This window comes from Crinia signifera, chromosome 6 (genome assembly GCF_055691185.1).
Source record: "Crinia signifera chromosome 6, ASM5569118v1, whole genome shotgun sequence".
NCBI lineage: Eukaryota > Metazoa > Chordata > Amphibia > Anura > Myobatrachidae > Crinia > Crinia signifera.
Genome location: NC_139222.1, coordinates 211414243 through 211438790, shown reverse-complemented (window position 1 = coordinate 211438790; position 24548 = coordinate 211414243). Strand labels below are relative to the sequence as shown.

General features: G+C 42.8%; 1 protein-coding gene and 1 long non-coding RNA gene across 2 annotated transcripts in view; one reads left to right on the top strand and one right to left on the bottom strand.

Moving 5' to 3' along the window:
- Positions 1-740: 740 nt before the first annotated feature.
- Positions 741-22844, bottom strand: LOC146008934 (uncharacterized). The gene is made up of 3 exons (XR_014444592.1): positions 22708-22844; positions 4446-4643; positions 741-2996 (listed from the first exon to the last, which is right to left on the bottom strand). It is a non-coding gene; the product is annotated as an uncharacterized LOC146008934 (long non-coding RNA).
- The window catches only part of SOX9 (SRY-box transcription factor 9), a 38325-nt gene continuing 20245 nt past the window's right edge, over positions 6469-24548 (top strand). The window contains exon 1 of the mRNA XM_083148771.1: positions 6469-6580. The gene's annotated coding sequence lies outside the window, so the exon portion shown is untranslated. The remainder of the gene's footprint in view (positions 6581-24548) is intronic.

The window sequence follows — 24548 nt, the reverse complement described above, 5'->3', positions numbered from 1 at the left end:
ACCTAGCAAGGCTTTCTTTCTTAAGCTACAAATGAAGGAGACTTAGAAGGTCTGATTGGCTCATGTACAAAGTTTATGTGTATAGTACATGCTAGAATGCAACACTAATACCATGTGATGTGTCTATTTGACATTATATTTGTCAAATAGATTGATCTCAAGTATTATTATTATTATTATTATTATTACTGTTGTTGTTTTACGGGCATATTTGAAGGGAGGTTGTGTGAAAGCACCCAGCTCCTGTCACTGAAAAAGAGCTTCCAATTTGGTGTCACTCCTTCCGAGGGTGACAACCGGGTATGGGATGTACCCCCTGCACCCTCCTTATGGCATCACTGGATCAATGGGTAACAAAAGCATATGGAAAACGATAAAGAAAAGAAAGAGAAATATAGTAACATATTTAACTAGGATGATATGCTTTAATTTGTCTGCCTTGGAATTTGTGATACTGCATTAAATAGCTTCTCGAAACTACAATGTGTGTCATTGTGCTGGGTGTGGTTGCTGTGTTTTCATGGAACTAGGTGACCAGCTATTGGCCACTTTTCACAACTTTGTTTCTTCTGTGGTGCATTGCTGGTGATAAAGTAGAGGCGAAAACTCTATCGTTCTATCTTTGTTAAAAATGAATTAAACCTACACCGCAACTTAAAGGCACTCACAGTGTTGTATTTTTGTGCAGAGTTCAAACATACATACATCAATTTATATTTCACAAACATACATATGCAGGCGTACTTTTAAAAGTGAAACACTGGAAATAAACAGTAAGCATTACAATTGATCTTTGTTATGTAGGAACACAAAACAATCTTTAGAACATTGTTTACAATATAGTGTCAATAACATCATCAATCACGTAATTGGAAATTGAGTGATTGCGGATGCTGAGAACTGTAGTTTAACTAGAGACACACTGGTTGCTTAGTATGATTCCATGGTTTCTTCAAGTGATAGGGACACACCGGACTATCTCGACCATATTTAGTAAATACATTTTGGAAGTGTGTGCGAAGAAGATTTTTCTTTTTGCTTTTTTTTTTTTTTTTAAGCTGGATGGGAGACAAAAAAGCCAGACAGGAACAGAGAGTAATATGCCGTTCCATCCTCTAAACTCTTTCAAGTCTACCCACCTGTTGCTTTCGCATCCAACATTCCTTCTGTTCCACAGGAGAGGGTGTAGTCTCTGATTGCCCAATGTTCATTTCCAAGCAAGAATTTATGGACCAGTAACAATAGCACATTGTCTTAGACATAATTGTGTTCTACTTTGCTTTCTGTAAATAGAAATGCACTGCAGGGTCTGTGTGTTTGTCAGACCAAAGATGGCTTTTATGTTGTGTGTGGATTTCAGAGATATGTACCTACACGCATCTAGTGGAAATCTCTTAATCTTTCAAAGCCTATAGGTTGTGTTTACTGGCAATGTATAGTTTCAATCGTAAAGTGGGTTCACAAAAAGTGTCTACAATATCAGATTATGAGGATGCCATCTACTCTTGTCTTTGACCTTGGGCACTGTTGCTGATCAGTGTATTAGTGGAAAGTTGGCTGCGTATGTATTTAATTACATACACAGTCCTGTCCGAAACATTTCAAGGTCCCAGGTGTCCCAGGTACTAAAACCTCAGCTCTTTAGAAGGGTGGTTCTTCGAACCACGTGAGAACTCAGGGTTTTACAAAACAACCCTAACAATTACAACTAGATCCCAAGGCTATTTTGCTTAAACTTTGTGGTGTATATGAGGTAAAACCAAATTATGTTCCCTAAAAGAATAACAATGCAAGTGCTCATCAAGTTGTTTGCATGCCAGTAATAGCAATGGGTTTGGATTCTGAGGCTTGATAATGAGGCATAACGATGGGTGCTTCTAGAATCACATCACGGTATCCGCATTGCTAATGCGTGGGAATCCGCAGGGCAAGCTGATATCATTGCTACACTGCCTGTTTGTTTTGGACGTTGGATATGGCATTAAAGGTTGTGACATTACTCCGTCTGACCTGTTATTTCCTGAAGCCTCCGTTGATGTAGGGCAAGTGAGTTGTCAGTTGTACATTCGGATGTAGGGCAAGTTATTTCTCAGTTGTACTTTCGGCGTGCTGAATTGGTAAATATGCATAATAAAGGTTTTTTACCCACAAGATATGAGATTATTAACACAAAGGAGAGCTCTTGCGAAAAGAGCTGTCCTTTGCGAAGTGTCTCCGGACTTCTGGGACTGAGACTCGGGAGACCCTCTGCGCATGCCTAGAGTGACGGCAACAAGCTCAAGGCATGCTGGGAGGGATCTGCAATGGATAGGCATCTATAGAGGATTCCCTCTGCAGCAATGCCCAGACGGAGGGGCTTTAGTGCATTCAAAGATGCGATAAAAACCCAGGAAACTGGATTTTTACAGCACTTTCACTGTAGTGCATCCCGCCAACAGAATGTAACAATCTGTAAAACTTTTCCCTCAATTTATATTGTTCCTTATTTTCTCAAAAGGTTTCATTTACTAATTTTATTGTGGATTCCCTATTCCCTAATGTTATAGTGGATTCCCTAATCCACATCAAACATTGCACTGATGTAGTGACTTGTCAACAGTGCTACAGTATATTCAAATATTCTGCAAGTATTCTTTTAAAACAGTGATAGTTTCACAAACATCTATTATGTTGTCCTTGTGAACAGACTGTAGTGACTAAGTAAGTATAGGTGTAATTCTGGTTACTTTTCTTACATTTTATCTGCTATCTATCTATTTATTTATTTAATATGGTTCTAAGAAGGGAAGGTGGGACCAGGAAAGTGCAAATTAGTCTAGGAAGACAGGATATGTGAGTGACTGGCTGACTAGCTGAAGATGACACTATGATCATTGGGAGTTAATTAGGGGAAATGTATTGAAAGATAATGTCAAACTCCTTCTTTGAACCAGGCTTCCAGGTCGTGGTGCATAAACAGAGGTTGCAAGAGGTCAAAGATCAGAGGAATATGTCACCTGTCGAAGAAACCAGAAAAGACCCAAATTAGCATGAAAAAGTCTGTATTGAAAAGGTTTGTGGCTTGGAGTGTTTGAAACAATTACAATTGGAGACTGCTATAAATTGAATCATTGCTCCAAAATGTATACTCTGCTTGGATTCTATGGACTTTCGTATACCCCAACACTGTACATATTTGGGGAAGGGGTAGGGTTTGAGCCTATTTATCAAGTATCCCAGTAGTTTTTGTAGTGATTCATTCATCTATTTACTAAGCCTCGGGGAGAGATAAAGTACCAGCAACTGTCGTCTTACAGGCTGTCTTTATAAAATGACAGGAGCTGGTTGGCTGATACTTTATCTCTCTCCGCTTTATCTCACAGTCTTAGTAAACAATCCTGATCCCGATCCTTGATTCTTTTTGTGTAAATGTAACAAACTTTTCCACCCCAAGGGCATTACTAACCCTTTACCTGTCCCGGGCCTTAAGTACAGAAACAGGGTATATACTGTGAATGCTACACGCAAAGTGGCGCTAGTTTCAACTTTTATTCATGCCTTGGATTTTGGTATCTTCCTCTAAAAGTTTGCAATAATATAATGGACTGTACTGGGTTCCAGTCACTGGACAGACAGCACCTAGTTAGACAGTCAATAAGTCAACCCCATATGGTGAACACGGTCAAAGGGTTGACATGGTCAAGAGGTCGACAGGTAAAATATTGAATGTGACTATAGTGATGGGTACAAGAGGTTGACAGGTGCACAAGGTCGACATGACAATTGTCAACCCAAATTTGGGGGTTACATTTTTATTCAGCTTTTGCTTGATGTTCCCTCTATGTGGACTACGACTGGCAATAGTAACCTTGCCCAAAGTTGAGATTCGGCAGAAAAAAATTGCAAAACTCATGTTGACCTTTTGACTGTCAACCTATTGCCGACCTAATGCTTGTGTCGACCTTCCGACCCTATCGACCTTAAGCCTGTCCACCTATTTCATGTGTTGACCTACATTCTGTTGACCTTTACAGATCGAGCTGATGTATGTCCACCTTCATATTGTCGGCCCTATGACCCATCTCCCCTGGTCACCCACATTTGTCTCCAGTGCTGCTAATCCTGGTAACAGTGTTATTCATTTGCAGTATTGTCTATGAGTGAGCAGAAGTGCGGTGCTGAGATACCCGTCACTGACAGATGGCAGCCCTGCTGTTGAGTATCTGGCAGAAATATGGTTGGAGTATCTCATAAATTTGGCACCAAAAGCACATGGCCCACCAAGGCGCACCACTGGACAGTCACTATGACTATTCAATATGACAACCGTTCAATGGGAGATTGGGAATTCCAATAACGGGATCCTGGGATCTTGGACAACTTTTGGTCTAGATATTATAAACATTAAATTCCTATGCTTACAGGTTTTCAGTCCCCTATCAGTGACTGGAAATGTTTTTCTTTACCTCTTTCCTTTCTTCACAATATGGGGATCCCACAATCATGGGAATGCCAAAATCCACAGATTTCCAAATGTTTGCAGGACTGGAATCCCTATTCAAGAGTAAAATAGGCCGCAGTACAGGCACTTGGTGTTCTGCACTGCGAGGCTGGTTACTCAGGCTTGCAGCAGACATTGGCCATTCTGGAAACTGGATGACTACCTAGTATGTAAACAACCGAAGGTCTTAATTATTTTCAGTTTTGATATATCTAGTATGGCAAATCAACACTAAAGGAATATTTTATTAGGCAGCAGTATCCGGGAGAATTGCTACAGTCACAGCACAACCATCCACAGCTGGCAATACAAGTACTGCGGCTTCAGTATAACAAGACTATTAATTCTCCTAAATTTTAATCTATTAATATACATCACTGTGTTTTGTTTTTCTTTATGTAAAACACTATGGACCTAATTCTCATTGTACGTAGTTTCTACAAAACTGAGAAGCCCACTTGCAGAGTTGTGTGAGCAGGTGTGTGAGTGGCTCTGTCTTTAGACAAAGCCACTGTCAGCGACATACCCACAAGGCAACTACATCTGCCTTGCCCCCCAATACACCCCCCCTTCTCCGTTTCATCCCAGGAACACCCACATAATTCCACACTTCCTGCATCTAAATGTATTCTGTGTGGTAACTATTGGGACACATAGCAGTGTGGCTGACTGCAGTAGCGTAAGTTTGTCCCAGTTGCCCGGAGGCAAGATTAATATTGGGGCCACCCTCCTCCTCACACGCACAACCTTAAATTTTACATTATATATATATTTTCTGAAATGTATGTGCTCTATATATATATATATATATATATATATATATATATATATATATATTTAGAGAGAGATAGAAAGAGAGAACACATATTTCAGAACTCCATTACAAAAGAGATATTGACAGTTTTCAATTAACTGATTTAAACTTGCAGGGGAGGAGAAGTGCCCCCTTGGGAGCAGGAGCCCGGCGGCAGATGCCTCCATTGCCTCCCAGAGTTCTGCCTCTGGCTGACTGCATGCAGTATGCAACTCTGGGGTAGATGTACAGTATGAAGCAGTGATAAGTGAGAAGTGATAAAGTGTCTGGTACTTTATCACCGGCCAATCAGCTCCCGACTGTTCCTTTTAAAACCCAGCCTGTAACTTCCCAGTCAGGAGCTGATTGGCCGGTGATAGAGTACCAGGCACTTGATTACTTCTCCTCCCTTATCACTGCTTCATACATCTACCCCTCTGCTTGATGTAAATCTTCCTGGTGTATGTGGACTCGCATAATTACTTGCGTCATGACCATTTTGATTTGGTCTATCACAGTGGTCATGTTTTAAATCTTTACTTCAAAGTTTAACCCTTGGAAGATGTACAGAATATTTGCTAAAATAAATGCTATCATCTCTCACATTTGCCCTTATAAGATGTCACAGCTCTAAACACAAATCAATGTATTCTGCACTGTTGGCGTCCTGTAACTCTTACACTTTCATGAATTATAAGGAAGATTGTACCTGCCAACCCTTACATCTTCCACATTTATATACAGGCCTTGTCAAAGATATGGCGTACTCAAACCGCAGAATATCAGAGCATTGATTGAAGTTTATTACACACTAGAGAGCAAGGCATCCTGCACATCAAACTCCCAGCATAGGCCACCACGCACTGTAGAAAGTGATTCACCATGTATAAAGCAGCAATGCCTTCCTATCGCTTCACTCGCATCCTGCTAATAAGTAAAATAAAGAAGCCTTCTTCTCCATGCACGCCAACACAGCTGAGGAATACCAGGAAAGCAGATTCATGCCTTTGTTCCTCTCCTGGGCTATACTGCACAGTAACAATACCTGCATTCAGGCTTTGCCAAGGCAGCACAAAGCGGTTACCCTTCTAACGCAGATAAGAGTAGGCAGGCAAAATGACTTTCAACAATATTTTGCTTCATGTTAACTGTATATGAGCAGCAGAGTACAGTATATGCAGGCACAGTGCAGGTCAGTATGACAGGGAGCCCTAGCAAGCTCTCCTTGGATCTACCACTACCCAGTCATGCTATTAGTGCAGGCTCCTCAGAAAGACCTTAGGGGTACTGGGAATGCCGAGTTCAGGGTAAGTCCAGAAGGTATGTTACATTTCCCTGATTTACTTCTGATTTACTGAGGTTTATTCCGTTTCGATTATATTTTTATTTTAAAGCTGAGAAACTACTCAAAAAGTACAATTTATTCCCCAGAAGTGTAATTGCTGCTTGGAATTGACTCCAAGCAGAGATGGTAAAAATGACAATATAATTCTAGGGAAAACCATACGAGAAAGAACTGAATGGTAGGAATATATTTGGAACATAGAATGAAAAGCTGTCAGATGAGACAGGCTGTATAGTCCAGACACAATCAGTTCTTCAGTTCACATAAATGTTTTCCTAAAATTCACAAGTGCCGTATGCTGACATAGAATCTGCCTTTTCTCTTTGTAGAGTATATGGCTTTTCTTTTTCTATAAGAGTACATGTGAATTGTGATGTATATACTGCCCGTATGTATATATATATATATATATATATATATATATATATATATATATAATGTATATATATAGTCACTTTGATTACATGCTAATATAGCATTATATACTTATGGTGGCTAAGAGCACTGAGTGCAAATCATGGACGAGACCATTGACCATTCTGTAGTCTGGTGTCCAGAGCATAAAACTGTCCTTATTTATGATTTATATAATAACAGTATAAATGTCACATTTTACCATTGCTATACTTAGATAGTAAAAAAAATCTTCCAAATCTCTAACGCATTTGATGTTGCTTTACTAGGAAGCAAGCTACCTACCTGCTAAATATTATTCCTATATGACATCTCTCTACTAAGCCATATTTCCAATAATCCCATAGTCACTCACATTCAGTCAGACACACTCTGTGAGGATGACAGCACCTGAGTCACATGTACAGGCTTACACATACAATTTACCTGTATGTATAATCCCTTCACATGCCTATTTCTCCAGTGTACACTAATAACATGTCTAATTTACATCGGTAATAACTACAAAAAACGGCAACTGTTGTACAAACTGGATTCTCTTTTTACATTTCTTTGTATAGCCCTATATATTGATATTAGTGGCTTTGCTTTGTTTCTTTACTTATTCAAGTTGATTGCATAGTTCACATCTCAGTGGGCCCACCTGCAGGTACACAATGCAGGGTTCCCAATTCCCAGTGCTACAGCAGTAATTAGTTGTTTGTTATGGGCAGGAGACAGCTAACAGTTGTGTTGCCTAAGGTGACAAATAAATTGATGTCCTATTAATTCCTTAAACAGGCCAGTATTAACATTTGTAAATGTGTAGAGTACACTATAAAGGACGAATATCACTATAATCTTATAAGAAACCACTCATGTAGTCAAAAACATTTAAACTTTTTAAACTTTTTGGTGCCTCTGAAATCCTGATGAATACGGTCACCTCATGTTTTGGCGCATATAGGCATTTTTGAAAATACCAATTACTGCACAAGTATTTTCAGAGAACTAATGTACACTGCTGCTGAATGTACGCTCATGGACACAGTATAATCTATATATTAGGGATTCACAATCCTATGTACAGCTCATTACCTATACTCTGCTCTGTCCATGGTATGTCAGGTTTGCAAGAAGTCTGGCATAAGTATTACTGATTCCTATCACATGAAGCTTTAGTCCTATGCATTAAACTGTATAACCCTCTGAGCTCAAGCGTATTTTTGGTGTATTTTGGAAATTTTTTTTTTTTTTTTTTTGTGGGAATACAATTTATACCAATTATTTCATGGCCAACTTTACTTCATTAAATTGTACAGATAAAAAACTAGCCTAGGAAAAACATAGGAACACCATGCAGCACAGCTAGAAACAGACGTACAGAAGGAGCGGAAACATAGGAAAATGAACCATTACGCTTCTCTCATTGTGATATCTTTATGGAATAATGGAATAGTTACAAATACATAAGCATAGGACTTTTTCAAAATTGAAACAATTTAGATTACAAGGGTCAATGCAATCTTCAAGGACAATGGTGTATATATATATATATATATATATATATATATATATATATATATATTTCTATATATGTCTGAATTACCCAGACCCTTGCCCCATTCAATACCCAGGCCCACAGAGGATATTTTATACAATCCAAAGTGCACCATCCCTTAAATTTGTTACTATACCTTGTAAGCAGTGCCAGCGTCACTGGCTGTGTGTATGTGTGTGTGTGTGTGTGTGTGTGTGTGTGTGTGTGTGTGTATTTGTGTAAATATGTCTAAAGTGACTTGTAAATACCTCAAATAATTTGTAGTAAAGTGTAAAATTATTTTCAACAAACTATGGCCCTTATTCTGGTTCACTCGCAAAAGTAAATTCCTTCTCAAATGGACAAAAGCATGTGCACTGCAGGTGGGACAGATGTGTGCAGATAGAGTTAGATTTGGGTGGGGTTCTACTTCAAAGTGAGCTCTATATTGCAGTGTAAAAATAAAGCAGTCAGTATTTTCTCTGCACAGAAACAAAATAACTCACCCAAATCTAATTCTGTCTGCACATGTTATATCTGCGCCACCTGCAATGCACATGGTTTTGTCCATTTAAGAATGGTTTTGTCCATTTAAGAAGGAATTTGCCTTTGAGAGTGAACCAGAATAAGGGCCTATATGTACTTATGAAGAGAGTGTGTAGAGTTTTGGAAAGGAGAAATGATAGGCACTAACAAGAAGTTACTGCATGATGCCTCAGGCCCAGCTGTAACAAAAGCATATTTTCTAAAATGATTGCAGCCAGGGCCATAGTCATCATTAGGCTTACTGGGCTTTAGACTAGGGACCACACAGGGACTATGGCCCATCAAATTAGATTTTTTTGCTAAAGAACTATCACCTGTGCCCTAGGGCTATACTGGTTAAAGGTGCCATAGCAACGCACACTCATAGTCAGTAGAGGTTTGCTTTGAGGCGATGGGGGAGGGGACAATCATGAATACTGGTAGTTGTAAATGATTGCATAATATCTGCTTCCCAAACCTCAGCTGTAGTAAGGTGAATGATTGTATTATAGTGAAGTGTCCAAGGGGCCCGAAATACATGAACACCTAGGGGCCAGCGATGGGTTAATAGTACGGCCCTGCTTACAGCAGGTCTGCTCTGGTTCTCAGCCTCCCCGTTTTGGGGTAAATGTCTAGATATTATGTGTATAGATTGTAAGCATGCAAGTAGGGCCCTCCTACCTCTGTGTCGGTTTGTTACTTCCTAGTTTGTGTTATTACTGTTTCCAATTGTAAAGCGCAATGGAGTATTCTGCGCTAGATAAGAAACTGTAAATAAATAAATATACTATATCAATGCTATCAGTGATTGATTCACCTATGTTTTTTAGGGTCAATTGAGCCTTTTAGCTGACTAACCCCATCATTTATAAATTCCCAGTTTTGGTTTAGGTGTTTTAGCTGCTTTCGTTTTTCTTCATAAAAATGAAGGTGATTTATAAACATGGAAAGGAATGTCGGGATTGCTGGTGACTTCCCCAACACTGTGACTGTTTTGATTGATGGCTTTCTTGCACCATTGCCACTATTCTGTGATATGTTGTGACCACAGAAAAGGAAAGGTGTGGGTCAGAGGCATGTAGGAGTGGGCCAGAGGCCTATAGACATACAGATGGAGCCGCTGTAGTCCTTTTCCCAGCACCTGCCAGATCCTCCCCTCTGGCAAGTGCCGTCGGACGGGGACTGGGAGGCACTTGTGTCTCACGCACACGCGCATCCCAGTATCACGGCGGCTGGGCAGCGCCTCCCTGCCCGTCTCCGCTTCAGGTAGACGGGTAGGGTTAGGGGGGGTCGGGGCAGCAATGGGGACCGTTGGGGGAGGCGGGGGAAGCGGCGTACGGCAGTGGGCAGCTCCGTTGTCACTGGGCGCGGGAGCTGGCCGCTGGCGGGGGCTGGCGATACTTTTACCAGCCCCTGCAAAGACTACAGCGGCTCCCTCTGTAGGCCAGAGGCATATAAACGTAGGTCTGAGGCATATAGGCGTAGGTCATAAGCATATAGGTGTAGGGCAGAAGCATATAGGCATAGCTCACAAGCATAGGGCAGTGGTATACAGGCATATGTAAAAGTCATATAGGTGTAGGGCAGAAGCATATAGGCATAGCTCACAAGCATAGGGCAGTGGTATATAGGCATAGGTAAAAGTCATATAGGTGTAGGGCAGAAGCATATAGGCATAGCTCACAAGCATAGGGCGGTGGTATACAGGCATAGGTAAAAGTCATATAGGTGTAGGGCAGAAGCATATAGGCATAGCTCACAAGCATAGGGCGGTGGTATACAGGCATAGGTAAAAGTCATATAGGTGTAGGGCAGAAGCATATAGGCATAGCTCACAAGCATAGGGCAGTGGTATATAGGCATAGGTAAAAGTCATATAGGTGTAGGCACTAACGTATTGTTAATGGGTGCAAGGTGTGCAGTGCATACGTACATCCGGGTCCAGGGGGGATGGGGGGGCAGTCACCTCTCTATTAAGCTAGTGCATGCTGTGCAGATCCAAAAGTCACTGAAAATGGCCAACGGTGACATATTTCAGTGATTCGCACAAGCGCAATAGAGGTGTCCCCTAGAACGTGGTACGGGCACCATGTTCCCCGAGACCTGCACATAAGTATTAGATTCTGGCACAATGCCAGAGTCTACTGCACCGCCAGGCCAGAGGCGGCCCAATCAAATCTTGCACGTAAGTCAGGGTGAGAGGTCACAGATGTATGATGGGGAGGAGTTGGATACATTACCTAATACCCCTGTCACATAACTATATATTATATCTAGAGCAGGGCCGTCTTTTCGTATGGGCTTAATGGGCACTTGCCCAGGGGCCCCAAGTGTATAAGGGCCCTATTCTGATAGCTGAGGATCCCCTTTTTCCAGGGATACCAGGATTTTGAAAATCGGCCCTGCGGAACTGGAGATATCCAACTTCGAAGCAGCAGTCCACATCTAACCTGTGAATTGCAATTCACAGTCATTCACAGTCATATTTCTCAGGTTCTCTCTGACTAGGGCTCCCATTTACCATTGATCGCATTTACAATGCGATCTGGGCGGAATATTACCACCCAGGATCGCATTGTAAAATGCGATCATTTTGCCCCAATGTATTACCTGCTAGGCGCAGGGACAGAGCTCCAAAAAGAGCCTGTCCCTGCGATGCCTGGAGCCGGAAGCCGGGGGGTCTGAGCATGCACGGTTACGCGCTGACTCCCCCCGCGACCCCGCTGACCGGATGTGTAGCCATAGGCTACAATGGGCTATCACCATATCAGAATGGCGATAGCCCAGGGGTGCGAAGCCGGGCTGCCCGATGTTGATACATCGAGCAGCTTCGCATCCCCCATAGGCGAAGCTGCTCGATGTATCAACATCGGGCAGCGCGGCCGGCGGTGCTGCAGGGGGAGGATCACAGCAGGGATCGGAGATTTCTGCTATAGTCCCCTGTGTTATATTAGGGGGATATTTAATATTTGCAGTTAACCCCCGATAACGGGTGTTTTCGGGAATTTAGCAGCAAATATTGTTTGATAAATGTGGCCCTTAGAGTTTTTCAGAGAGTACTGTATATTCCAAAAGCTGGGACTCTCCCATTTCTGTCGACACTAGCAGCTTGTCTCTATCATACCCAGAACCAGAGATATCAGCCTTCGAGCAGCCGGTCCCTGCTCCAGCTCCAAACGTCTGGTGTACAGTTTTATATTTTTGTCAATGGATTGCTCTGGCTCCTGATCTCTAAACCCCAAGTCCCCAGCACCTCCTGAAAGTTGGGACTCTAGGTTTTTATACTATTGAAGGCTAAGAAATCTATTTCCAGATAATGACGATATCTGCAGTCAAACATGCTGCCCATCCACCGGAAAATGACGAATATTAAGCCCACTCCATTATCCAACCCTCCCCTGCGTATAAAACACCCTCTACCTCCCTGGAAGTAATTTACAAGGGACCCTTCATTCAGCTCAGTGCCCCCTTCCACATGTTAAGGTGAGTACACACGGGTGCAATTTCATGTAAAATCGCTGGGAATATAAATCGCCAGCTGCGCGCTCCCGTGTGTACTGCCTAATGGTGGGTGGTCGTTCCCCGGCGATCGCTGTGCCGGGAGGTCAGCGCCGGGGAGATCAGCATTGATCTCCCCAGCCCCGTGCCGCTGCTCCCTCCCTCCTACCATCAAAGTGACAGCAGCAGCGTCTGCTGCTGCTGCGCTCCCCCTCCGCCCCGTAGCAGTGTCTCCTTTTCATCGCTGATGAAAAGGAGACACTGAGCAATATGATTGCTGGGGATATATTGCTAGCAATATATCCCCAGCAATCATATTACCCCTTGTGTGCACAGCATTAGTGTTCACCCTCCCACCTCCTGTGCAGTAAAGGAGTAAATAGCAGAAGTTACTGCTCCAGGTCCTACATGTTGAGTGGAAGATAGAGCACCCCCTGCCACCCGTGGGACATCAAAGCTGCTGCTGATAGCACCCCCACCCCTAGGAGGGGAAAATGGGTAAGGGCCCCAGTGCATTGCTTTGCCCAGGGGCCCACACTGCTGTTAAGATGGCCCTGATCTAGAGATAAAATAAATGCCAATTTCTTCAACATCTATATCTGCCAATACTTTTGTCTGTCTGTGCAAAAGTTTTAATAGTGCTGGAAGGAGTTAGAGTTAGACTAATAACTAATTTTCTCAGTAAGCTAGAGGTGGTCTTATACATCCACAGTACTACAGAAGCAAGAAGCAGGGTTACTGGCACATTCTACGCTGCTGACAGTATTTTTACTGACACATCACAGTCGGTTCCTATCAACTCCAAAGATGATAGACAGTAGTAACTAGAGGAGATGTTGGTTAAAAAATATTAAAATTAGAGATACTATAACTGCAAAGTAAGAAAAATAGTAATATACTATCTGCCATGAGCATTTGGGGTAGGTTTATGTGGAGTTTGAGTTGTATTTTATTTTATCTTGTTTTACTAATCTGTTTGTCTTATTGATGAGTAAATATGTTTTATGTGTTTTTGTTGTGTGACTAATCTCTTCATGATGGTTGTCATTACCAGAGATTCTGAGAGAGGGGTATGATAGTGATGGCCCTGGCCTATTGGAGGGGCCCCAATAAGCTGCTGACAGAGACACTGTCCCCATTTGTGGCCCTGTACACATTATTTTATCTTACATTTTTTTAAATTATGTTGGGTCATGCCTCACATATTTGGCAATGAACACACCCCCACACCCCATCCCCAATACCCAGCCAACATTCAGTACTTGACAGCCCTGCTCATGTCAAGGATGTGGGGTTCTGTTCCATCTGAGTCTATTTAACCTATTAAGCTGTACTAGTCAATGTAGTTGTATTTATTACTATGGTGTATACCCTGCTTGCTTATGATACTGACTAATGCTTTTTCTTGGGAGCATCTAAAAACATGGAAACATTAAGTGAAAGCTTTCACGAGTGGTGCCCAACAATGCCATGTATCAAACCTTGGAGAGAAAGGAAACAAAGAAGTTGTCCATAGCAACCAGATGGATAAATACTGCTTTTTTATAGACTGTGCTATATGAATGATAGCTAGAAGCTGACATATCCCCTTTATTGAGCCAATCACTGACGAAAGCACCAGTCTGTGTTAAGCTTAATGCATACTTGCCTACTTCTGAAAACTAGTTTCAGGGAGATTATAGTTGGTTATAGAATTTTACACAGAAGCCCATTGAGGGGGTCTGTCATGCTCCACCTAAAGGGTGTGTCTAGTTCCATATATGGAGAGATTGTGAACGTGGCACCTAGAAGCGTGGGTGTGTACTGCTACATACTGTATGAGAGGAATCTTTTAAAATTACTTATATACAAATGTATATTTAGCCCCAGAGCAGTTAGTAAGAGCTACGATACTTGCTAAAGTGCTGGGAAATGGCGCTGATGATTCAATGTAAATGGATCTATCTCTCATTCCTTTTCCCAAAAAAATGTAACAGTGTAATGTGAGCTAGGTGAAATGAGGGAGATTGGTAGACTAATGAGGGAGAGAGGGAGATTTCTGCTATTTCAGGGAGTCTCCTACAGAATGCAGGAGGGTAAGTAACTATGATTTAATTCATTGTATGCAGTGGCTTCGAAGCACTATCTCCAGGGTCGGCGCCACCACTAGGCAAATCTAGGCATTTGCCTAGGGCGCCGGCCACTGGAGGGCGGCATTTTGCCCCCCGTGCCGCGGGGCTACCTGTCCTGCGGCGCTGTGTAGTTAAAGCTGGCGGCAGCGGGGGGTCCCTGCCGTCAATAAGAAGAAATAACCAGCGCTATCCGCCGGGCTATGCGGAAGCGCTTCTGTTGTGAAAACCCTGTCCGCATGCTGATTGGCTGTGCGGGCAGTGTTTTCACAACAAAAGCGCTTCCGCATAGCCCGGCGGATAGCGCTGGTTATTTCTTCTTATTGACGGCAGGGACCCCCCGCTGCCGCCGCCGCCGCCAGCTTTAACCACACAGCGCCGCAGGACAGGTACCCCCCCCACCTCCCCCGGCACCGGGGCGCCCCCACCCCGACTCGCCTGGGGCGCTCCGGTGCCTTGCGCTGGCCCTGACTATCTCTTCCACCTTGGCCAATTACAGTAATCCACCAACACAATTTACTGACATACTCAGCAGTTTCCCAACAGGCTAATGGAGCACCAGATTTGTTTTGCAGCCACACTTACAGTACAGTGTCAAATGCCTCACAGCCAATATCTCACATCACTGCCGATATCTCAGTGTAGCTGGCCACGTGAAGCCTGAATGGTACAATTTAAATTTTTTTCTGACCATTTATATTTACTATTGACGCCGGAGAGGGACAAAAATATAGACGTTCTCTTCAAATAACATCTCACTGCTATGCTTAAGACACAAGAAAGATGCATCTTGTAAAAAGAAGATTAATTGTAATGTTTTAATTGCAATTCATGTAATTATAGAGTCTTATATCACTTTAAATATATTGCACATTGGAATTTTAGTTCCCTTATCTTCAGATTTTTCAGTTGATCTTGGAATTCCAGGCTCCTCAAAAGATTAGCTGCTATTTTATTCTTCTAGGCTGCTTCAGGAACTGTAAATAAATATAATAAGGGGGAAACCAAGGTCAACTAAGCCATCCACGCATGAGGGGGGAAACACAGCAAAGTTCCCCACCTACCCACAGACACACAGGAGTTAAGCTTTGTACTATATCAACAGATATTACTCTATACCAGTTGCCCTGTCTCTGTTAAATAAGCTGGAATTGTGTTTATTATGCAGTGGCGCGGAAAGGTGAAGTTTTTAAATAAATAAGGCCTACATAAATAAACCACCCCCGCCCTCAGCAAACTGAACTGATCCGGGAGCAGTCCTCAATATTTTTCAAATAAATCATAGTTTCAAATGAACCTGAGCTTGGCAGATAAGATTTCCAAATGACTCGGAGTTAAAGGGTGGGTTCAGGATCAGCAAAGTTGGCTGGACAGAACCAAAACAAACATTTTTACAAGTTCCAGAAGTCACCAAACCACCTCCCATATTCCTCCACTTCTTGAGTCAGGGGCCTAGAAGGCTGGAAATTATAGAATTAGCTTTGGGAGGGAGTGCTGGAAAAAAGTATGTGTCTGCTAGTTAGTGCATGTCACTGTGTATCTTATTTTAAAACGTCTCAAGAAATAATAAATGAACATACAGCCAGGGCAGACTGGCATCTCTCCGAGCAGATCTAGCTTTTTTCCAATCATTGATTCTAATGCCCACACTCAAAGCTTTTAAATATGACAGTTTTTTTGTCAAGAAGGATCTCAGCTGTCAGTTTACTTTCAATTGCACTTACAAAGTGCTGATTCGTGAGTACACACCTTTACAATCTACTTGCAATCTGCAAAACTCATCTGTATAAAATATCTAAAAAGAGATAAAGGCAGCATTACTGCTTGAGGAGCATTGGCAGAAGTATCAGACCGAATGGTCGATAGTGTGTACACACTTCACTTCTTGTCCATTATTGTGCCATCGTATATGATAATTATTAAACTGCACATATAAATGTGAGGGTTAGGTCTAAATTGTAGTGGACTAAAGGACCTCCTAAGGGGGTGGAGAGGGGGTGGAGAGAGGAGGAGCAAGGTTGGAAGAAGGGTCCCAATCGGACGCTCACCATGCTTCAGGTACAGTGGCTCGCTCCGCTCGCCACCTGGTTGCTAGAGGCAACCAGTGGTGGTGTAGATAGTGAAGGAGCATGCCCCCCAGCCTTGCTCCTCCCCCTGGGCATGGAAGGTCCTTTAGCCCACTACAATTTAATACCAGTAGCGGCACCTACCTCATTGAAGGAAGGGGCTGCCACTGGATGAGCTTCCGGAAAACCCCAGGCCAGAACCGCTGCTGCCGCTCATCACTGCTCCCATTCATGGTCTGAGCACCTGTACAGTGCAGATGAAAGGCGCCAAGAGTAGAGAATGCACAATATCAGCGACAGTACTACACATACCCCCAGCTTCTATGTGCTGCATCAGCTGCAGCCCATTGAAGCCAAATTGGGCTGCACAACAGGGAGTGGCTTCCTACACAAATCCAGCTCTCTGCCTAGAGCAGCCCGGACTGGCAGTCCAGGAGGGAGGGAACATCACCCAATGGGACTGCCTTACTTCTGGTGACTGGCAGTTCGGACTTCCAAAAGGAAGTAACTGCCAGTCACAGTGAAGCCAATGCAGTCTCCGGGACTTTGTCTTCTGATAAAACAGAAGATCGAAGACAAGTACACAATCTTAAGACTGATTTAGACAGCAGTAAGTTTTGTGCAGGCAAAAGAAAAAACTAAAGATAAAAATAAATTAGCTTACAAATGGTTCACTAGTCACTAGTCCACTATTCAACCTGCCCGAGTAACCACCATTTATGCTGCTTTCCCAGACGTATGTGCATCATTTTATCAGTCAGTATATGTTTGCAGTTACGCATACATGCCTTTAATATACCTGGCCCACATTAATAAATACATAGCGCAATGGGAATGCCCAGCGTTTCATGGGCGTTCTCATGAAAACACTGGGTGTTCCTGTGTAAATCGCCCGGTGGTGCGGGTGCGGGGGGCGGGCAGCTAATGTCAGCAGATGTCAGCTGCCTGCCCTCTTTCCGCACCATAGAGGTGTCTCTGATCTGCGAGCGCTGGAGAAATCATTTGATGGAAAATCACAGCGTGCGAGGGGGGTGGCCATCCCTGTGGGCGGCAGACGCCATTTAGTATACATGCAATGCTGCATTGGTTATTGTCCTTATTCTAATCCATTCGCACCCTTACAAATTCACACGGGTGCGCAATGTTTCTTTACCGTGCATGCACACTTCTGCGCCTGCGCATGCACTGGATGCTTGTGGCGCATTTCTGCACATGCGCTGGGGGTGAGTGGCCATGGTGAACACTCAGTTGAGTTCGCCGGGTGCTTGCACCCACCAGTGCAGGCGGGGAGGCGGCGGGTGGTTGCGCCCATGGGAACACCCAGCATTTCATGGGCTTTCCCATGAAAATGCCAGGCATTTTCATTTTCATGCTAATGGGCTGATGATGCGGGTGCTTTGGGTGGACAGCTACCCACCATGTTCCCCTCTAGGACACACACAAGCCTAAGACACCTTAGATAGTCTTAGATTTGCATGTGCGATAATTTATGCAAAACATCCATTCGCAGCCATGTGGGCGAATTCGCACCGTGAAGGGGGGCGGCGGTAAGTGCGAGTGGCGGGCTAAAAATGACACGGAGTGCTGCGAATTTCGCAATGTTGTATCTCAACCAGAATTACCTTCTATATCTTTTGAACAACTCAAACATGGGTCCAGATGTACAGTACTGGAAAGTGATAAAATAGAGGGATATACTGTACCACTAACCAATCAGCTCCTAACTGTCATTTTTGTAACCCAGCCTGTAACATAGCAACTATGGCTGGTGCATCATAACTCTCTATGTTAGCACTTTTCAAGCTTAGTATATATGGTGCATGCAGAGACCCCATAAAGAAATATAAAATAGTATTTCACAATACAGTTCCTATAATATAATGCAATAATACAGCGAAAAGTCACACATTCACACAAACACACATATATATATATATATATATATATATATATATATATATATATATATATATATATATAAGCCTCTTTTGTGCTGTGACATCTGAAACCTATTAAGTAAACACAGGTAGCTCATGCAAACATGTGCTGACCACATTACACTCTACACAACTACATTTCCACAACTTTTCTTTTCCAAATAAACAATTATGTTCTCTGTACATTACCAGGGAATCTGCACGAACAGGTAGCGGGAATGTGAGTTTTCTTTGAAACCCAAACTGTGCAGTCTCGCTCTCCGCTGGTGCCGACTGCGAACCGAGCTGTTTTTTTGGAAAACATAAGCGGGCAGTTTTAGATTACGCAGACAGATTCATTTATTTGTCTGCGGGGAGATAGGAAGCGTCATGTACAATTTCAGTCTGACAGATTAATATTGCTTTAACCCTTTAACTACCGGGGTACAGGTAATATGTGATGATATTTCTGCCAATGGCAACAAATATTTCCATTTAAAGAAAAATACGATATAAATCTAGGTTCAAATAACCTTTCAACTTTATATTTAATATGACACGGTATAATGTGTGTAAAAGATTTACATCTAGGTTCAAATAACCTTGGGGTGTGATAAAGTGGAGAGAGATAAACTATAAACTAGCACCAAACAGCTACTGTAATTTTTCAAGTTTGTCATTTGTCATTTGCCCCTGTGCACCTGCCAGGTGACCTGGAACATGTGACCTGCTGATTAGTCTGAAAACTGTGACAGTTATTTGCTGTCACCCACTAAGCAGGAGAGAAAAGAGAGAAATTGTTCCACCCAGCAAATCTTTGCCTGGTTGTAACTGTCAGTTAGTTAAAATTTGTTAGACCACCTACAGTATATATATATATATATATATATATATATATATATATATATATATATATATATATATATATATATATATATATATATATATATATACAATGAAGTAAAACATATCACATAGATATATTGCAATACTGTAATAGGTATGGTCATCAACCATCAATGATTCAGAGTCATTGATGGTTTATGGCCAATAACGAATATTTTTGCCATCGATGGGTGAGAACCAGATCCCTCCATCAATGGAACATCAAATCCGATGTTTTGCTTTTGTTTGTTTTTTTCGAAGTGCCAGGACACCTCCTGTAGGATAGCTCCGTCCCCCGACACCTGTAAAGCCCCGTCCCCACGACCTGATTGGCCCACGGGCCAGTCAGTCAAAGAAAATGACTGACCATTGATAGGTAAAAGTATCGATGGTCATGTATCAGTTAGTGATACACATCGATGGCCATCCCTACACTGTAAAACACTACTGAAACAACCTTACATTAACTAAATGATAATGATTAGATATAAAAAATATAGATAATAGGTTACTAAAGAATATTAAATCACTATAGTAAATCTCAAGAAATATGGCAATGTTAATTTCATGAAACAAATTACAGTATATAAGCTTCTGAACAACATGATATTCTAGTGATGGCACAGGTAAAATGCAGGTTATCACTGCAAATGTCGGTGGTTACTACAAAACACAGAGGCCAAGCCCTTGCCCATGAGACGTTTGGCAGTTCGCTTCAGGCCACCTCCCGGTCATCGCCCAGCAGGAATGGCCATGGTCTTTGCCTTTGCTGTCTCTATGCCAGCAGTCAGGGAAACACGTGTGCCATATTTGGGTTCCTATGACTTCTGGCACACGCGTATTAGCAGGGCCACAAAACAAGCTGGAAAAGTGGGTACTAATTCCTCAGGCCTGAACTCAACTCCCCCCTTACCATTATGTAACAGCCTCTCTTTTTTAGCCCAGCAAGTGCTGAATTTGCCCCTAGTTGGGCGTCTCAGAACCTTCAGGGCTTGAAGCCTGGAGGCAGACAACTCCATTGCCTCTTGGAGTTATGTCCCTGGTCAGAGAGCCCCCATTTAGGTAATGAAGCTATGTGTAGGTTGCCTTGTGTGTGACTGTCCCTTGTTAATCCTGCACTAAACACATTGCTAAAATAGTTGCTTAATATGGATGCATATAATGTCCTTGCTCTCAGGGTGCCAGTGGTCAAAAGACTGACCTGGAATCCCAACATGGGATTCTATACCTATACCCCTACTCCCTTACCCTCACCCTCCCTTGCAGCACCTTAACCCTCCCTCACCCCCAGCCTGACCCGAACCCTCCTCACTAGTGCCTATCCTCCATACTATTCTGCCTAAACCTAACCCGAGCCCGGGCTTACTGGAGGAGCCCAGCAGGGGCCATGGTCCAAACCACCCCCCTCCCCCTTTCCCCTCCATCCATCCCGGGCAGCAGCAACACCTACAGCATGTGCTGACATGCTGTGCTGACAGCAAGCTCAGCATGAGCGTTTCACTGACAGTGTAGGTCATGCTGAGTGTGCTGTCAGCACAGCACATGCTGTAGGTGTGTGCTACTGCTGCTGAGGGAAGGTGACAATACCCCCCCCCCCCCTCGACTTTAGAGGGGTTTTTTACCCCCTCCTAAACATTTTGGGATGTGGACTAATCATGGGAGGTGGTCCTGCCTTCCATGATTTGGCCACGCCCTCTAATTTTACCGGGGCCCGGCATACCACTCGGCGGCCCTGCTTGCAGCCTAACCCTACCCCCCATGTAAGTTTCTAAACCTATCCCCACCCCCTCAACACAGCCTAACCCTAACCTCCCACTCCCTGCAGCCTAAACGTAAGTCTCCCCACTAGTGCCTAAATCTAACCCCCCTTTCCTGGCCGCATGCTATCCCACCCCGCATACTCACTGATCGGGATTTCACCTCTCCAGCATGTCAGGATCCTGATCCTCTTTGAGATGCCGGTCTCGGTATATTGTAGGCAAGCATCCTGTCTGCCAGGATGCTGGCCGCGTCCTGCTTAATTGTATTAACTCATGTTACAAAGGAATCAATATAATTATTTCTGATAAATATAGATTAATCATTTGCTTCATAATTGCTTAATTCAAAAATATGTATCAGCGTAAGGTTACTAAATTATGACTTGTGCCCCAGTGATGTCAGCAGTTCCTAGTGAATTGCAGCACAAAAAATTGCTGCACCGTGGTGTTTATAGGTAACACTTTGGGAGGTATCCTATTAGCAGCGGTAATTTACTGCTGTTAATAGCTGTGCTAGGGGTTATCCAATTAGCCCTGATGTGGGTCTCTCCTACACCTACCCCACCCCAAATGTCAGCACATATCAGAGATGCATCAGATACCCGAAACATAATTCACAATAATCAGCCGTCAGAGCCATGGTAACACATGGGATCTGAAGCTTATCCCTGATTCCAAAAATGCCTCTAATTCAGGACAGGCCAACCTGTGGCTCTCCAGATGTTGTGAAACTACAAATCCCAGCATGTTTTGCCACAGTTTTAACACTCCCTTATAGCAAAACTGTGGCAAGGCATGATGGGATTTGTAGTTTGACAACATCTGGAGAGCCACAGGTTGGCCAGGCCTGCTCTAATTGGATACCTTGACAATGACCATCAGCCAACCCAGTGTTGGGCCTAGTTTGAGCCTTCCAGCCAAGACTGAACACTACCTAACCAGAATTACTAGTCATGTTGAGGGCAATGAAACAAACTGCACAACAACTTACTAACCAATCAGAAAACAGATGAATCAGTAACCTTTTTATTGGAATTTGGAAGCAAACTGATTTACATACAACAAAGCAACTAATCACAGGTTTTATTTGGGGAGTCACAGACCAGTTATAATATTTCAGCCATCTGTATATGTATTATTTATATTATTACAGCAAAAACCTGCAACAGCCCAATGTTACATATTTTATTATAAGTAAACTACACCAAGCATGGACAAACAGGATGCCAGTAAAAACATTAAATATTGTCAAAAGTGTATATTGGCTGGAAATTCGGAGCAAACTGCTTTATTTTTACATATCGTATAAAGACATAAATCACTTTAAATAAAATAGAAAAACATAGAATTATGTGGCAGGTACCACCCATGCACACACCCGATGTGCCCATTCCCTACCTGCTCTGAAACCTCAGACACTGTAATCTTCTGCCTTGTTATAAACTGTATGCAGCTCTGTTTCAGTCTTCTCGTGCCCTGAATTTCCCTGTGGTGCAGAGTTTCACTCGCTTCTCCTCTCTCGTGCTTATTTCATTGTTTCTACCAAGTTGTTTCATTCAAGTCAGCAACTAAAGAAAAATGTAACAAGCTGTAAAAGTTTGTCCTTAAACACTGTAGTAATTCTGTGTTACTTCGGACTAGAAGCAACGTTTATTTTAAAATGACTAGAATGCCTTTCATGTCTGTCTTCCCTGTGTCATTATGAGATACTGGTTAGCATGGAGTATAGGTACATTCCAATACCCAATTCCTTGTTACCGTACTTATAAGTTACATGTATTGTAAATGTTCCTGTGCAAACATATTAAGCACACATATATAAAGCCCAAAGAGATTCAATGGATAGTGAGAGCTGCAGTCAGTATACAAAAGGATGGGAATTGTATCGTTCAGTCAGCCAATAGTGAAAAGAGCCACACAATAGCCCCCACAGGAAAAAAACCACACATTGGCTTCCAAGGGGAACCACACATATTGTGACTGGTTCAGACCCCTTTGGAAAGGCTACGAATTTGCAGCCAGTCCGATAATCGCAAGACCGCGCAAGCGAAAAAGTCTTTTTAATAAAAATGTTTGCTTGCCAATTTTCACCCCAATTTTGACAAATTCACTTGGCACTCAAAGGGTTAAAAGTAATCAACAAACATTCCAATTGTAAAGCGCAACGGAATATGCTGCGCTATATAAGACTCTGTAAATAAGCAAAATAAATAACATCCCAATTTATCAGAAGAAGTCATGTGACAAGACTGAGAAGGCAGTATAGGACAAATTAAATGTTTATTGCCATTGAGAATATATAAATAAAAGAGTAAAGGCACCAGCACACTAAGGGGGGGATCTATTTAGCTGCAATATCCCTTTTAAAGGCAATAGTGAATAACTTCTTCCCTGATTTCACTCCGGAGGTGACAAAAATTGACAACATCTTTATATCTACATCTTTAACTGATTATTAGACAGTTCTGACAGCAAGGTTCAAGCATCTGTGTCAGCAATTACTTATGATTCAGACTAGATACAACTCAAGCACTGCAAGATACCTATGCAGGTGATTGTATGATAGGAAGGATAGGAGGCAGTGTATGCCCTACTTCTCTCTGCATTCTGTACTTACAGGTTGCTTGGTATGTAGCAAAAACACCATGTATATTAATCATAAATGTAAGTCACAGATGTCTAGCGGAACTGCATAATACACTTAAATGGTTTATATATCGGTCCCGTGCGCATTGGGTTGGATCCTACAAATTGAACGTGCTGCAGGTTCAATCTGTTGGATCGAATCCATCAGAGGCACATCGCGGGTGCAGTTTAGCACCCATGATGTGTTGGGTCTGATCTGGTGGTGTGTGCCAGGGGTGAAGCACAGCTGGCACACATATATGTGAAGGGGGGGGGGGGGGGGGGGCAGCATGTGGTCTGGGCTGTGGGTGCAGCGTCTCGCCGCTGATTGGCTGAAAGAAACATATATATTATTATGTGCTGCATGGTTCCCCCAGGAATCAGCAGCATTGTGTGCACCCAGGACTCAGCATGAGGGTGCCCATATACTAGTGTGATTTGGGCCCTCACCCAATTCCAACACATTGAGATGAGAAATTAGGTCAAAAGTATCAAATCAAGTATGTTTGACCTCTGATTTCGATCCGATGCATAGATCCGTGCTGTAGCTGTAGTGTTCGTTTTGAACTTGTAATTTAAATGAAGAAGGTCAAACAGAGTTTACAAATATAAAA